Source organism: Myotis lucifugus, unplaced genomic scaffold (assembly GCF_000147115.1).
Source record: "Myotis lucifugus unplaced genomic scaffold, Myoluc2.0 scaffold_47, whole genome shotgun sequence".
In the NCBI taxonomy this organism is placed as follows: Eukaryota; Metazoa; Chordata; class Mammalia; order Chiroptera; family Vespertilionidae; genus Myotis; species Myotis lucifugus.
This window is the reverse complement of record NW_005871095.1, coordinates 5,412,132-5,430,100: the sequence shown is the minus strand read 5'-3', so window position 1 is coordinate 5,430,100 and position 17,969 is coordinate 5,412,132. Positions and strand designations below refer to the sequence as shown.

Sequence of the window (17,969 nt, the reverse complement as noted above, 5' to 3'; positions counted from 1 at the left end):
CACACACACACACACACTATACACACTAGCACACACAAATATGTACAATTTCAGCCATTCGGGATCTTGACCCTTCCCATGCCTGGGGAATTCCCTGTGTGAGTGTTGGGGACACTAAAGAAGACCCAAAGTCTGCATCCACTCTTTCTTAACTCCACCCTCACCAAACTGGGATGCAGACCAGGATTACATAAGCCCTATTTGACACTTTGTATGCAGAAGTAGTGTTACCAGCTGAATTTTAACTCCCGTACTCCAAATTCATGTGTTCAAGTCCTAGACCCAATATCTCAGAATGTCGCTTTATTTGGAGATAGGTCTTTACAGAGGTCACTGAAATGAAGTAATTAGGGTGTGCCTTAATTCAATATGACTTTTATCCTAATAAAAAGGGAAAGTTTGGACACAGAAATGCAGAGGGAAGACGATGTGAAGAGACACAGGGAGAAGATAGCCACCTACAAGCCAAAGCAAGAGGCTTGGACTAGATCAGTGATGGTGAACCTATGACACGCGTATCAGAGGTGACATGCGAACTCATTTTGTTGGTTGATTTTTTCTTTGTTAAATGGCATTTAAATATATAAAATAAATATCAAAAATATAAGTCTTTGTTTTACTATGGTTGCAAATAACAAAAAATTTCTATATGTGACACGGCACCAGAGTTAAGTTAGGGTTTTTCAAAATGCTGACACGCCGAGCTCAAAAGGTTTGCCATCACTGGACTAGATTCTCCATCAAAGCTCTCAGAAAGAACCAACCCCACTGACACCCAGATCCCAGAACCCGGCTTCTAAATGTACACAGTGAACTTGTGTTGTTTAAGGTGCTCAATCTATGGCTGTGTTTTGGCAGCCCTAGCAGAATAACAGGGCCAGTGATGCAAGATGGAGACTGAGAAGGAATTTCAGTAGAAGCAGAAGTGATCACGCTCAGTCCTGGGGCCACAGCAGCCCAGCAGTCTCCTGTGGCCAGTGCTGATGGTGCTGGATCCTGAGCCTGGTGTCCAGGGGCTGGGGTGGTGTCAGAAGTGCCTCCAAAGACTTGTCTGTGGGACAAGTTTGGCTGTGACTCTGGCTGCTAAGCCTCGGTTGCCTTGGCCCATTTCCCAACCTCCCAATAGCCATTTAAAATTTTATTTTCTTCTTACACTATTCAGAGTTACTATTGGTTACAACTAACAATCTTGATACAGAAATTGGTACCAGGAGTAGCTGTTTCGCCATCAGACACAATGAATAATACTTGGCAATTCTGATATAGCACTTTACCAATTTATAGTTTACAAATAATCCTCACAACTCTGGGAGGTAGGACCGAGATGCAGAAGTCTCTCTTGTTTTTCCTTGTTCTGTTTTTCTCTGGAGTCTTTTAGGGAGATGATGAGGCTAGCTAGTGAAAAAGAGGTGCCATAGTAAACCCGAGCTAGAGCTGCCTGGCATGAATGGAAGCCTGAGAAGCCCTGGGTCAGAGAGAAACTCATCTCCAGGTCTATAGAACAACATCACCAGTGGAGGTGGGCTCTGTGGGGGCCCCATCGCAGTAACTTTATGGGGCCATTTATCCCTTTTATTTCTCAGGGTTTTACTGAGGATAATATTAGATCCTATTCTACCTTGAAGTCCAGAACCAGTTTCAGTAAACAGTATTAGGCAGGGAAACTATGACAGTAGTTTCACACATACACCTTTAATGAATGAATGAGAAATACATCATGTCGCATTTTCATTGGATTTCTATCAGGATCAATGGAGGCCACATTTAAGAGATAATTCCAGCACTGTTCTTGGCACATGGTGGACCCCTACGCTTAAAGATGCTCGTGTTTTTGTCACATGTGAGTAACAATAAACATTTAAAGACAAATGGCTATAGTTCACACACTGACAAAGCAGGGAGGGTTTTAGTTTGTTACTTGGACCCAGGAGCTATTAGAAGATTGTGTCCTGGAAAATAGGATAAAATACATAAGACAACAATTCCAAGATGTTATGTACAATGGGCAGCCAAACTAGAGAGGAAATAGAAGCTGTTAGAACAGATGAAGTCAAGAAAACACTAGACAAGGTGTTGGAAGGCTTATCAATGAGCATTCAAGGGTTATCTGCAATACCCAAGAATGAAAAGAGAAAGAAAGAAGAAGAAAGCTGGAGGAATCATAATACCAAAACAGCCTGGCACTGGCACAAGAAAAGGCATATAGATAAATGGAACAGAACAGAGAATCCAGAAATCAGCCCAAGCCATTATGTTCAATTAATATATGACAAAGGAGGCAAGAGCATACAGTGGAGTAAGATAGCGTCTTCAATAAATGCTGTTGGAAAAATTGGACAGGTACATGAAAAAATGAAACTAGACCACCAACTTACACCATATGCAAGAATAAACTCAAAATGGATAAAAGACTTAAATATAAATCCTGAAACCATAAAAATTTTAGAAGAAGACATAGGCAGCAAAATCCCAAACATCTCTCGTAGTAATATGTTTACTGATACATCTCCTAGGGCAAAGGAAACTAAGGAGAAAATAAACAAATGGGACTACATCAAAATAAAAAAGCTTCTGCACAGCAAAAGAAACCATCAACAAAATGAAAAGAGAACCCACTGCATGGGAGAATATATTTGTCAATGATACATCCAATAAGGGGTAAATATCCAAAATATCTAAGAACTCATACAGCTTAACAAAAGGAAGACAAATAATCCAACTAAATAGGCAAAGGACCTAAATAGACACTTCTCCAAAGTGGACATATAGAAAGCCAAGAGACATGAAAAAATGCTCAAAGTCACCAATCAACTGAGAGATGCAAATTAAAATGACAATGAGGAATGGCTATCATCAACAAATCAATAAATGACAAGTGTTGGTGAGGATGTGGAGCAAAGGGACTGGTGCAGCCACTGTTGAAAAAAATATGGAGTTTCCTAAAAAAATTAAGAATGGAACTCCCATATAACCCATTGATACCACTTCTAGGAATATATCCTAATAAACCAGAAACACCAATCAGAAAGAATATATGCACCCCTATGTTCATAGGAGCACAATTTACAATAGCTAAGATTTAGAAAAAACCTAAGTGCCCATCAGCAGATTAAAAAACTGTGGTACATTTATACAATGGAATACTATGCAGCTGTAACAAAGAAAGAACTCTTACCATTTGCAATAGCAAGAATGGACCTGGAGAGCATTATGCTAAGTGAAATAAGCCATAGAAAGATAAGTATCACATGATCTCACCCATATGTGGAATCTAATGAACAAAATAAACTGATGAACAAAATAGATCCAGAGACATAGAAGCATGATAAATTTCAGAGGGAAGGTGGGGGGCAGGGCCTTAACTGGGGAACTTATATGAATACTAGAGACCCGATGCACAAAATTCATGCAAGAGTAGGCCTTCCTTCCCCTGGCTGCCGGCACCGGCTTCCCTCTGGCACCCAGAACCCAGGCTTCCCTCACAGCCAGGGCTTCATCTGGAAGGATGTCTGGTCTAATTAGCATATTATGCTTTTATTATTATAGATATGGACATCAACAATAGAGTGATGAAGGCCTGGGAGGGGTAGGTGCAGGGTGTAGGGGATCAATGGGAAAAACAAACAAACAAACAAACAAACAAAGGGACATCTGTAATACTTTCAACGTTTTGTTAATAAAAAGAGTAGAGAGATATTATAATCTTGGTGCTTATTGCATCATGAAAATTAGAAATATCCTAGAGTTTAGGATTCCAGTAAAAAGTACTGAGAGTGTCTGGTGTAAATGGGGTTTTGGGCTTCAGATGAAGGAAGGCCTGGGGTCTGCTCTATGTCTACACATTTATCCTAATCTCATGGCCTTAACAACTTCCTCTCTATAGTGTCACCACACTGATAGCTCTGCTGAACTGTGGTTCCAGGATTCCAGTGTCAATCAACAGAGACTGGTGATTCACTGGCACCTTAAGTCTAAGAGCTCCAAACCAAACTCATGCCTATCCCTGCTGTTACAAACCCTTATTAATAGTGCCTTCCTTTATAGACTCAGCACCACACTCAGTTTCTCATCAACTACCAAACCCCAGGGCTTCTCTGGCCTTCCTATATCTTGTCTCCACAAGTAAATCACCTGCTGAGTCCTGTGGACTCAATAACTCCAACCTCTATCCCATTTGTCTCTATTATTTTTTCCATCAATGCTCTCATAAGTCATGCCTTTTCAGGTGGTGTTTTATTTTCCTCTATTCTCTTCCTTCCCCAGTCTGATTTATATGTGTCATAGAATAATTATTCCAGAAAAACAGCCCTAATAATGACCCTCAATTGCTGAAAATCTTTGAATGGCTCTTTGTTCTTGAAACTAAAGTATATACTCCTTTGCTTAGCATTTTAAAGTGCTTCAAGATCATATCCGTCAAACTCTCTAACAACTTCCCTTCATGTATTCCATGGACCAGCTAAACTGAATTATCCTTTTTTTTTTCATGTATATGCACAGTTTGTTTTCCCTGCTGTAGGCATTGTCACTTCCCCAAATTGGAATACACTTTCCATCTCACTTTCTGTATATCTGAACTTTTAATCGTTCTACAAATAGAGCCCAATTGCTGCCTCCTCTCTAAGCCTTCCTTGATACCGCTCTCTTATCAAGATAAAAGAGAGATTTTTTTCCTTTGAACTATCAAAACATGGTATAAAATAATCTGTTATAGTCCTCAACATTCATGAATTGTCTCTCTTTTTATGTGGGTTATTGCTACACAGTTCTCAAGAGTTTAAGGATTTTTTAGAGTATGTGACAAAGCAAGTAGTTCAACACATTTCACATAGAAGATGCTCATTTAATATTACAAATATCCCAGCACATTTCACATAGTAAATGTTCATTCATATACAATCAAATGCATTTTAAAAATTTGGAATATGAAATTCCATTAACATAAAGCCTATTTAATACTATATAAACATAACTGTGTACATATTTCACCAAAGAAGAAACAACATGACTAATAAGCACATATAAAGATGCCCAACATCCCTAGTCATCAGGGAAATGAGCATTAACACCACAATGAAATACCACTGCACTAGATATCACTCACTAGAATAACTACAATAAAAAAGGCAGATAATAACTAATTTCTGGAAGGATGTGGAGAAACTTAAACCTCTACTATACAATGGATGGGAATATAAATTGTGCTGCCACTTTGGAAAACAGTTTGTCAGTTTCTTAAAAAGTTAAATATAAATTTATCATGAGATCCAGCAATTCTAACCCTAGGAATCTACCCAAGAGAAACAGAAATATATATATTTTAATTTTTTCTTTATTGATTAAGGTACTACATATATGTACTTATCCTCCCATTGCCCCCCCCACCCCCCTATTCATGCCCTCAACCCCCTGGTGTCTGTGTCCATTGGTTAGGCTTATATGCATGCATATAAGTCCTTTGATTGATCTCTCCCCCTTACCCCCACCCTCCCATACCTTCCCTCTGAGGTTTGACAGTCTGATCAATGCTTCTCTGTCTCTGGATCTGTTTTTGTTCATCAGTTTATGTTGTTCATTATATTCCACAAATGAGTAAGATCATGCGATATTTATCTTTCTCTGACTGGCTTATTTTGCATTATGCTGCGTGAAATAAGCCAGTCAGAAATATATATTCACACCAAGACTTGTATGGGGATGTTCTTTGTGGCTTTCTTCATAATAGCCCCAAAGTGGAAATAATTCAAGTCTGCATCAACTAGTAATTGATAAACAAAATGTGTAATCCTATTTAATAAAAGCCTAATATGCAAATCAATCAAATGGTGGAACTACCGGTGAAATGACCAGTTGCTATGACACACACTGATCACCAGGGGGCAGATGCTCAATGCAGGAGCTGCCCCCAGCCCACAGGCCCCAGGCCAGCCACCGGTCACCCCATAGATTGGCCCTGATCATTGGCCAGGCCTAGGGACCCTACCTGTGCACGAATTTCATGCACTGGGCCTCTAGTATTCATATAATGGAACATTATTTGGCAATTAAAAAAATGAACTACTTATATGGGCTCCAACTTGGATAAACCCTGAAAACATGCTGAATGAAAAAAAGCCAGGAACAAAAGACCACATAGTATATGATTCCTTTATGTAAAATATCCAAGAAAAGGCAAATCAGTAGAGATTGAAAATAGATTCCTGGTTGCATTCAGGAGGGTTGGTGTGGGAATGAGGAGTGACTGCAGATGGGTAATGGGCTCCTTTTGTGATTTTAAAATCGGATTATGGTGCTAGTTTCATAGCTCTGTAAATTTACTGAAAATCATTAAATAGTACACTTAAAATGGGTGAATTTTATATTATGTAAATTAGACCTCCATAAAGCTGTTAAAAATTTGGACTTCCAGCCCTGACCGGTTTGGCTCAGTGGATAGAGCGTCGGCCTGGGGACTTGGGGGTCCCAGGTTCGATTCCGGTCGGGGGCATATGCCTTGGATGTGGGCACATCCCCAGTGAGGGGTGTGCAGGGGGCGGCTGATCGATGTTTCTCTCTCATCAATGTTTTTGGCTTTCTATCCCTCTCCCTTCCTCTCTGTAAAAAATCAATAAAATATATTTTTTTAAAAAATTGGACTTCTAGCTTGTACAACCTTTATATATTGGCAGAATAAAATAAAACTAGCTTCTTTTAAAAAAAATACCATAAAGGGATAAGATACAGAATTTGTCTATTTCTAGTTTTTATGTTTTAATAGTATAGCTGTTTGGACTAATGTAACAATATAGAGGGACTATGTTCTTCACATAAGCCATTAAAATAGAAGTACATTTTTAAAGAAAAAAAATCACATTTATTTTTTAAACAATAGTTTTGTAGCTACCTTAAATTCTCAACAATTAGGTTAGAAAGAATTGCTTTACTAAGACTTTATTGGATCTGATCTATTAGTTCTCATATAGATGGTCAGTACATAGCAATCTTGTACTAATTAATTATTCATCCCAAGTCTATTAGCAAATATTTACCACTTATAGCCCAATTAAAATTGAACCCAGGCTGCTACCAAATACAGGTCATTCTAAAGCTCTTTTCAAGAGAAATATAGGCTTGTTAATAGAAGCATTGCCAAGAAAGTCCTACTCAGAGGGTAGTTATTCAGAGATCAATAAGAAATTTAGGGACAAGGGCCACATTCAACACTCACAACTCTATTATTGTTCATTTTAACCAATATCATATTCATTGAGGCTGGGTGATGACATAAATCTGGAAAGAGGAAGGTGGGTTTCCAGGCAGTAATGATTAAATCAATACTTCCATCATAAAGCACCAAGACCCTAAGTCTATAAGTGTACATGGTGGCATTTGATTGGGAGAGGGAGTGATTCCCATCCCTACCCCCTCTCCCATTAGCCTGTCTCCTTGAAAAAGCAATAGGCCAAGAGGGTGTAAAGGCTCTGTTCCTTGGAACTGTAGCTCAGGGGACTCTCCAAAGGAGACCATCACAGGCTGGCTGTGACCACGAGGGAGTGGGCATGGTTTCCCGTGGAACTCGTCTCCACTGGGGTCCTGGAGGTTCCCCTGAAGCCACCTATAGTTGAACCAACAACTCCCCCATCTTGCTCAGATTCTGTGTCCCCCAAACCACCAGTTGGCTGTCATGTGCATTTCTGTACACCAGCCCAGCCGGACTCATGTCTCGTGCCACATATGACATTTATGGCAGCAGCCAGTATCCACCTCAACCCCAAAGAGTTTAGTTGACATGAGTCTTCCCTTGAAGAAAGATGCCTTCAGTTAGATTAGGCATCTGGTCCTGCATGACAAAACAATAGCCCCAAGGATGGACTGCCTGACTCAACATCGCCCACGGGGGCTTTGGGAACTTGGCTCCCCAGGATGACCTTCACCAGTGGAAGGGTGAGTAGACCAAAGCCCAGTCCCCTATGTATCTGTTTCCATTTTCACTTCAATGGTTTCTATGTAGGAGTGGGATAGTAGGGAAGAGGCGGTAGATGTGCCTCTATTAGGAGAAACGATGTAGATTGGTTTAATGGAGATTTTGAGACTTCTGAGAGGAAAGGGTGGAAGCATAGGGGAGGCAAAATTTAACCTCTACCTTCATAGGGCTTTCACCTGGGCCTGAGAATTACATTGACACAAGACACAGGAGAAAAGCATACAGGTCCATTAAATATACATTTTATGTGACATAGTAGCTCTCATAAGGAAATGAAGATTTACTAAATGCTTTTAAACTACATTGAACAAAGAGAGGCAATTGTGGAAAAGTAACTAGACCATTTGGGAGGCTGAGGATAAAAAATAATTTTAACAATGTCAATTTGTACAGAATCTCCTAGACTTCCATTCCCTCTCCTGGATGCTAGAAATGCTACCTTCCTCCTGGTACAGGGAGACACCTTCCACGTGGGAGTCTTATTGCCTCTTCCAGGAAGAAGAAGAGTGAGGACTGAGCACCCTCCTAGCCCTAATGTTTTGTTCAGTGCCTAGAGCTCAAAATAATCCTTAGGCTCAAGTGGCATATTTTGAGGTGCTATATTCTGTCCCTCTTCAGAAGAAAGAACATAAACAAAGACTTCACATCTGTTTAATGGCTTATACTTTTTCAATATACATTTTGAATATACATCAATGTACATTCTTGAGTATACATTTCTGCATTTGCCCATCACAGCTATCCCATAAGGTTGACCAAGAAGATGTGGTCATGTCCATTCTCCAGCTCAGAAAAGTGAGGCTTGCCCAGGTCAGAAAGTGGAGCTAGACTTGGAGCCCTAGAGCCTTCAATCTTATTCCATGGCTCCCTGCAATGCAGAGTAACAACATGTCTTTTAAAACATGCTGGAAAAGAGCATAAAATCATTACTTCAGGGGTGTCTCTCATGGCTCAGTGCCTTGCACGGGCTGATCTACATGGATTGGAAACAAGATGGAGATGGCAGCATGTTGTCCTTTGGGTTTTTGGCACGGGGAAGCTGGCACAGCCATGCTAATGCAGTACCAGATGTTGGCACTGCAGGCTCCCCAGGACGACCTTCACCAGTGGAAGGGTGAGTAGACCAAAGCCCAGGCACCTCCACTTCCCAGACATGCCCTGGGACTAGTGTGGATTCCAAGGCTGACTCATTATGCAAAGACGACTATCTACTCTGAAAACCCCAGGCAGCCCTGGCTTCCCTTGGCTCCTCACCCCCATTCAGCAAGCTTGGGTTTTAATGACAGGAAGTGGCCAGTTGGCTACAAAGGATGAGAGAGATGGTGAAATCATGGATAGAGACTATGATTTCCACTTTCTCACCACCCCCTTCCTTCATTCATAAAGTGAAAGTAGTCATTCTTTTTAAGTAGCCAAAATATGTGAGACTGTTTTTGTTCTAACAATAAATAAACATAAAGCTCCCCAAACTCAAGATTTCCCTCATTGGTAAACAGGGCATGTTGGTTTTAAACGTGCAAGGCTGCACTGTAGAGAATGTCAGGGAAGGTCCTAACAGCCCATTCCTATGCATGCCAGAGAGTGGCCATCTGCAGTTTATTAGTGATATTCCCATGAATGGCTGCTGTCGACAGGCCTCCAGCTGGCTGTGTGCTCGTGCATTATTAGAAGAGACTTTGAACACTCCACAAACATTGTAAATAGCCTCAGTGTAGCTGATTGTTGTTCATAATGGCATTATTAAAGTGGGAAAAAAAACTTACTTTAATGAAGAATGCTAACAGACAGCATTCCATGGAAAATGTTTACTTGTAGGTTTGTGTCCCGAACTGTGAAACTGGCAATTTCAGACAGGAACAGCAGTGAGTCCATGATGGCTTAGCATCCTGAAATGAAAGGGTTAACAGCTGTATGAAAATATCTGGGGGTGAGCTGCTGAGAAAAGCTACAGTCTGCATGGAGGTCAAATGATGTTTCAGTTTAAAAGGGAGATTCAGTTAACCATCCTCTACCCTGGAAGACAAAAAAAGTCACCTCCAGTTCAACGAAAGGGTCACAAAAACAACATCTAAGCTTTCTTTATGTGCAGACGCTCCAATTAATCCACTGCCTTCATATACTGGCGGTCTTTCCTTGGGGTTCTGTAGGACACTTTTGGCTGTACAGCTTGATTGAGATGGCAGCTGGATGCAGACAGGAGAAGCTGTGCAGAAGGGTCCTCCCCACCCCATGTCTGTGCAGAGATCCCTCATGATGACAACCCAGAGTTGAGCAATTTGGAGCACATCAGCCTCTTCTAGACAAGTAAAGAACCTGTGCGCCAATGAAGTCATTGTTTCAGGGTGTTTAAAGAACAAACGAATGATAATAGAAAAAGAAAATAAGGACGACAATAAAACTAGGTCTCTTTATTCTAGGAAAGCTTTACAGTGTAAGCTAAGATGCCACATTGTTCCGAATATCTAAATCTCTATGTAGTTTTATCTTTATCAATGAATATATATAAAGCACTCACCGAATCTTTGTCTGCTTTTGAATTTACAGGCATAGAGAGTCTATGCGGTATCTACCCATATCTCAGAATTACATTTTAGTCAATAACCTATTTCAGCTCAAAAAAACCTTTGGCTGAAGCTATTAATCACAGCATATTTCACTGCTCAATGTTATTTTCCTTCTCAGGGTTGGTTTTATAACTGTCTAGGGTTGAGAAATGCTAAAAAGAAATCTTCTTCCATCAAAATTCTTTCCCCATTTACCTGCCTGCTACTGCTGAACATCCATCTGTAGACATCTGTTCCTTTTTAGCTGCTACAAGAGTATACTCTCAAAATTATTCCTCAGGAAAATATCTATTTATAATATCTAAGACACTATTAGTAATTATAATGTTTATTATTCTTGTTCATATAGATAGAAACAATGGTTAAAATTGTTGTGTGCCAATCAGTAGGCTAAGAATCATATTATCTCATTTAATCTTTCACAAACATCATTAAAATGAAGCTACTGCTATATAACTTGGTAAAATAGCTAGGATGTGATAGACCTGTCCCATTGGATGAGCACCTCCCTCCTGTCTTTCCCTTTATTCAACTTACATTTACTTCTCATTCTTCCTTCCTCCAAGTTATTCTTTTTCCTTCATTTTCCCCTTGTGCCTCCCTCTCTTTTCCCATTTAAGGCAGAGAAAACCCAATGAACCATCCTTTTCTAAATTGTGTCATTAGAAGATATATTTAAAAATAGGATTCAAATAATACTTTTTTCCCCCAATTTACTGTTGTCCCCGGCTACTAAGGAACTGGACACTGACATCCTTTGTTCTTGCTGGTTTGTCGCTAAGGACTAAGTGCAAGTCATTAAGGTTCAGAGAGTTCAGGCTGATTGTGCCTCATTTATTCCATTGCCAAGGACACACAGTGGTATGGCTAATTATTGCTTAGAAGGTACTTGAAGTTCCTCCGATGAAAATGGCCACGGAGGAGCACAGAGTCATTACCGTAATCACAGCTGCAAAACAAACACTTTTTCATGGAAGGTCACAAACCTATGAACTGAGTCACACCGTGGAGGGTGGGATTAACCTTACAGAGCTGGATGTGATGACTGGCTGCATGGCCACATACCCTGACTACCTGGTACCTGAAGGAATGAAGGGCCCCGGGCAGGTTCTGGGAGGATCTCAGAGGAACAACTCTTCTTTCCTGCACCTTCACGCAAGGCCTACAGACGCTCAGCTCCATCCACCCTGCCTGGAGTTGTGCAAAGGGTGAGACTGGCATTCACAGGACCTATCAAACACTAGGAAGTTGTCCCTGGCCCTGTTCCTCTCCCTCCTTCCCTTTCCTCCAAATACCCTGTCCCGGTTCTGCCATTTCTAGTTCAGAGCTCCCCCCTGTCCCAGGAGAAGAGGGCTTGTCTGAGGATCCCAGCAAAGATCTTAGCACTTGAAGAGGCTGCACTGTGAAAAGCTATTATAATGATCAGCCTGCATTTCAACTGTCGTGGTTTGTTTGCCATGCCGTGTTTGATGGGTTGTAAACGCAACAGAGTAACTCTCATTACACAGCATCTGTGATTTGCTAGTTAGGGGTTTGATCACACAGTACCCACACTCACCGCCACAGATAGCGCAGTGATAGTGCTGGTACCCTGACCGTCTTCCCTGAACTTTTCAGGGAACCCACCCCTGTACTGTTCGTCACCCTCCTCTGCCTGCTGTGCCCTGGTATAAATACAGGAACCCAAGAGATGAAAACCTGCCTTTCTCTTATCATCGAGGATGCTTAGCATACACAAGATTACGTTAGAAGATGTCCAGCTTCTGCCTAGTGGGCAAGTCCACAGTGAGGGGAGAGCAAAGGCATGGAGCTTCCAAACTGCAGTTACATTTAATAGTGCAAGAGTTAGGAGGGCAGATTAAAATAGGCTTTTCTTGCAGTAAAATTTGGGGGTCTGTTCCGCATTGCTGAGTATTTAATCCAGCCAGGAAGCCGGGTTTCCCAAGAGCTTCTGCAGGCCTCTAGCTCCCAGCTCCATCTCACAGGCAACGCCACTTTCTCTTTGATGGAAGGTCTTCCCTAGAGATTGTCCTCCCTTCCCAACAACGGAATCCAGCTTCAGAGCAGCACTTTCTCCTCCATGGCAAAGGCAGCAGGACAACAAAAACACTCAGTATTGGGAAAAGAATTTGTACACAAGTATGACAGGATATTCAGAAAACTGGTGCAAAGTGCATCACCTTATTCAACACAAAGTATGTGAGAGGTGTATTTGTATTGTGTTGGCAATTCCCTCCTATCAGGTAGGTCTTCGGTTTCATTATTATGATTAGTATTATTATTGATATTATCATCACCTTTATTTTATTACTATTATTATTAATTCACCACCTGCTACTGTAAAGGCCAGAAACCGTAAATTCTTAAAAAACCCAGGGAAAGAAGTGGCCCCAATGTCATCATTTCCAGTACCTGCTGCTGGGCAGAACACTCTAAACCAGAAAGGCCTTCTTTTAAAAAAAATTATTATTGAGAGTACTACAGAGGTCCCCTTTCCTCCCCCCAGCTTGGTCCCCCTCCACCTGGTTCCCACCCTGCACCAGACCTTCCCCCACACCCCCATCATCTGCGTCCATAGGTAATGCATATAAGATGAAAGGCCTTATTCTCAACGCATTATCGAGTGAATTCCAGGGCTTCCTTCCATAAAAACCTTGCAGATGCTCAGGAGGCTTTTCATCTCTGGACCAAATTTCTCTTTCTTTCATGTAATTCCACTTCATTTAAGGAAATTAGAGTATACAGTACTGGGTAAACAAGAAGCACACAAATGTCACTTCTGAGAGCTCACAGTTCAGGAAGGTGTGCGTCCTCAGGTGTACTGCCCTGCTTCCTTCTGAGGGTGCACGCACAGCACTTTTTCTTCCGGCCAGAGCTCTGGGCGTTTGCTGTCACCCAGGGGCACATCTTAGACTCTTCTGGCCCCAGCTTAACATCTTGAAGAGATATTTATTAGCAACTTGTGTTTGCATGTGAGGAAAGTGTAGCTAAGTTTGCCCAAGGACACACAGCCATTAGCTGGGGAGGCAAGAGTTAAGCTCTGGTAACATCTGATTCCAAATCCTAATCATGGCTGCTCACCAACCATCCTGAAATCAAAATACAGTTCTATTCACGTCCAAACTAAGTTGGCAGAAAAAACTAACCAGAATTTAGAGCATATTTCTAATAATTGTTTAAGTTCTTTATTCTAATGTGTATGCAATTAGATAAATAAATATTAATGTGTTTTGAATACAGAACACTGCCTCAGCACCTGTTGGTGATGTCATATAAAATATGGTGAACACACCATATTACCTCTCTAAAATTAGATGAGAAATAAACTCTGAAAAAAAGAAAAAGAAAAAGAAATAAACTCTGAAAAGTGTATGGGCTCAAGAGTTTTGCTTAGCAGACTGTGGATGTGTATTATAACTTATGACAGTTCAACTTATAATTTTTTGACTTTACGGTGCTGCAGAAGTAACATGCATTCAGTAAGAACCATACTTTGAATTTTGGTGTCCTGGGCTAGTGACAGGTGGAGCGATACTCTCTGCTGCTGCTGGACAGCATCAGAGAGCAGCAGCGCCTCCCCCCGCTCCCCACGCCGGCCCCCAATCAGCTATACAAAATGCAGGTCAACATCTGATACTCTACAGTGTACTGTGTTGCCAGCCTTTTTTGTATACTGTGGATTGTGTTTTCCCATCCCATAATGTTTACAAATGCCCATCTGGGTCTCCTGTTTCCGGTAAGAAGAAGAGGAAGGCAAATACTATTGAGATGAAACTCAAGATAATCTCCCAACTGTGGGCTAATATAAACGCTCTGAGCATGCTTAATGTGGGCAAGGCTAAGTTGTTATGTTCAGTAGATTAGGTGTGTTAATGCATTTCTGACTTAATGATAGGTTTATTGGAGCAGAAACCATCTTAAGTCGAGGAGCATCTGTATACACACATTCTAACAATGTTGCCCTATGACAGCACCAGTCCTTCAGATGGCTGAAAGCAAAGAAAACCTCTGTCCCTCCCAAAGCAGAGGCCAAAGCAAAGGCTTTGAAGCAAAGAAAGAATTGCTAAGAGACGTCCACAGCCACACACAAAAAGATCCCCACATCACCCACCTTCTGACGGCCCAAGACACTGCTGAAGGCAGCCCAAATATGCTCAGAAGAGTGGCCCCAGGAGGAACAAACTTGACCACTATGCCATCATCAAGTTCCCCCTGACTTCCGAGTCAGCCATGAAGAAGACAGAAGACAACAATGCACTGTGTTCATGTCAGGTGTCAAGGCCAACAAGCACCAGATCAAACAGGTTGTGAAGAAGCTCTATGGCATTAACATGGCCAAGGTCATCACCCTGATCAGGCCTGATGGAGAGAAGAAGGCATATGTTGAACTGGCTCCCGACTATGATGCTTTGGATGTTGCCAAAAAAAATTGGGATCATCTAAACTGAGTCCAGATGGCTAATTCTAAATATAAAAACATTTTCATAATCATTTATTTAAACATTTCTTAAGTGACTTGAGATCTTTGAATCAAAGTTTTAACCCATAAATTATATGTCATTCAATGGATACTTTTAGCTTTTTTTTTTTTTTAGCTCTGATTCCTCCTCCCCTCCATTTTATAGATGAAGCTTTAAAAATACTCCACACATTTAAAGGAAAAAAAATAGCAGAGTAGATGCTGAATAGATTCCAGTGCATTTTCCTCCTTTATATCTTCTTTCAGAGGGAAATTAACTTCTCTGTCAGGGTATAGAGTCTGCATCTTCTTCAGTCATCAGTTTGTGATTGGGGAACTCAGAGGGGTGTAGTAGATCTGGCTACCAGCATGGAGAGGTATGTTTCTGAAATGTTCTTAGAACTAATAAAGCTATTCACAGCTGAACTAGACTTTTAAAAAATGAATTTAGAGAAACCAAGAGAATGAGATTAACAAAGGAGCTGGAAAGGCTGATTACTATTTCCTGGCAGCACTGGACCATCGTAATGCCCCTGAAGGTTGAGAAAGTGTCTTAGATTGTGGGGCGGTTCTTCCTCCCCAGACTAGGGGAAGGTGCACACCGGCCGAGATGGGACTTGCCCTGGATCAATCCTGTGACTGGCTGTGACACTGCCATTCCCCAAATCATGGCTTATTCTAAGATTTGAAAGCCCCAAACGAGTAATTAACTGCGTGCCTCTCTCTTGTCCCCCTGCCATGATGCAATATGCATTTTTGTTTCCTGTGACTTTTGCCCTCACTGCCCTGCCTCAGATTCAAACCCCACAGCCCTTCCCAGACAGGAAGCTTATATTGTGCCCTGGGCAAATGTCCCTGCACCAGACACCAGGGTTGTCCCTCACCTCACTTTAACCTGGCTATCATGGTGTTTGCTCTTTACTTCCAACCTGCAGCCTTCCGGCATGGTATGTCACTCTCTAAGCATGTGAAGGAGTTTTACTGATTAGCAGCCTCCTTTATTGTAATTTTTGAACACAAATCCTCCTACTTCTTTTATGTATATATATATATATATTGATTTCAGAGAGGAAGGGAGAGGGATGTATAGAAACATCAGTGATGAGAATCATTGATCGGCTGCCTCCTGCACACCCCACACTGGGGATTGAGCCCACAACCTGGGCAAGTGCCTTGACCAAAATCAAACCATGACCTCCTGGTTTATAAGTTGATGCTCAACCACTGAACCATACTAACCAGGTTCTTCCTACTTCTTTAATTCTGAAGTACATACACACCTGGAGCTATTCCAGAGTTCTCCTGGCTGACTCCTCCCCCCAGGTTCTCTGACCTTCTCTGACAGGTGGTCCTGGGAGGCCCTGGGGGTGGCGACTCACCCTAAGCTGCTGCAGAGACGAGGCTGAGGACACAGTGCTCTCTTCACTCCCAAACAGAACAGTCTTTGCCATACCAGCCAGATGTATTCCAGACTGCACTTGCCCACATTTCATTCCCTGCTAAAGAATTTGCCCATGGCCATGCTGCTTTTCACTAAAGCAATGTGCAACGAATTCCCTAAGCCAGGCCCATTCCTTGGTAGCCCACTGACAGGAGGCCTGCTGGAAAAGGACATCTTGGTCATTGGTGACCCACTGCTTTCTTCTCTTCTCACAGAGTGATCTTCCATGGCCATGTCAGGAGTTCTGTCAACTTCAGAGATGGCAAGTAGATGTGAGTTTAAATTCCCAACTTTCCCCCACTTTCCTGTTATTCCTCTGTCATTGTCGGGCCCTTCCCCGTGCGGAGTCCCAAGCTGCTTAGGAGGCAAATTCACATGGATGTGAATCTTGTATCTGACCCTGTTCCTTGTTCTGTGTCTCAGTTTCCACAGGCAATGTGGGGCAATCCCAGGACTTATTTCACAGGATTGTGGGAGAATCCCTCTGTCACTGGGATGGACTATCTGATCAAATGGAGATGGTACATTCACTCTGATAAAAATCAGGTAATAGGCTTTGAAAAACTCTTCCCTCTGTTTATTCCCCATTCAAGGTGACATTGATGGAAAGCTGTCCTGGTGGATGCTCATTACCGCAGGAGGTGCCGAGGGAGTATTCAGCAAGTGAGAGGTACAGGTCTTAGTTACTCTCAGGACCAGAGGTCATAGCCTCAGACTTATCAACATATGGGTCCTGGCTCGGTTTTCTTAGCCGAAGACAAGCTCACTGTTGTCATATTAGTGATTACATCCACTGAAAAGGTCCATATGATGGTCAAATACACCAAGAGACACAAGCCAAATGAGATTTTAATATGCTGGAACAATATATTTCTGACTTTGAAAAGTACCCTGCATGGTTAAACCTCTTCCTTTTTACTAAAGAGGGATAATTTGCTTCAGATTAAAGTCAAAACAATAAAGCTGCGGATGGAAAATGACCTTTCTTGTCCTTACACATATCAAGTAGCTGCCTGGAGTAGTGAGCCCAGCAGGAATTCCATTTAACTAACTGACTGAATCCACAGGACTCCAAAAAGTCATTCCTTACTGCTGAGGCACTAAGCCAAACAATTCTGTCACTAGAAGCCCAGGAGTTTTCATGGTGACACCTTGGTGTGATGGCATCTTGTGTATCAGGCTTGGTGATGTTAGCTTTGTAAATTTTTTTAACTCCAAGTTTATATCTCCACTTTTAATATTTCACATGATCCTTGTTTTGATGTGATGTCATCAACATATGATACAATTGGAATTGGAAATTTGGTTTAAAATCTACTTCCCACACCTCACATAAGGTTGAATATACACAGCAGGTGATGATATATTTTGACCTGCCATTTGCTTCTTTCTGTAGAGAGGTTTCTTGCAGCCATTCCAGACTTTAGCATTCCTGTGCATTTTAACATATTTTTAGGTAGGTCCATGCTTAAGAAGCACCATGGGTAGCAGAGTTTCATTAACTTCTGAAGAATCATTTGGAATTCCTAGGTGTAGCTGGAA

The 17,969-nt window shown here is 41.6% G+C and overlaps 1 pseudogene; it reads left to right on the top strand.

The window, feature by feature from the left end:
* LOC102429890 overlaps positions 1-14,975 on the top strand; it is a 75,066-nt pseudogene extending 60,091 nt beyond the window's left edge.
* Positions 14,976-17,969: the final 2,994 nt, after the last annotated feature.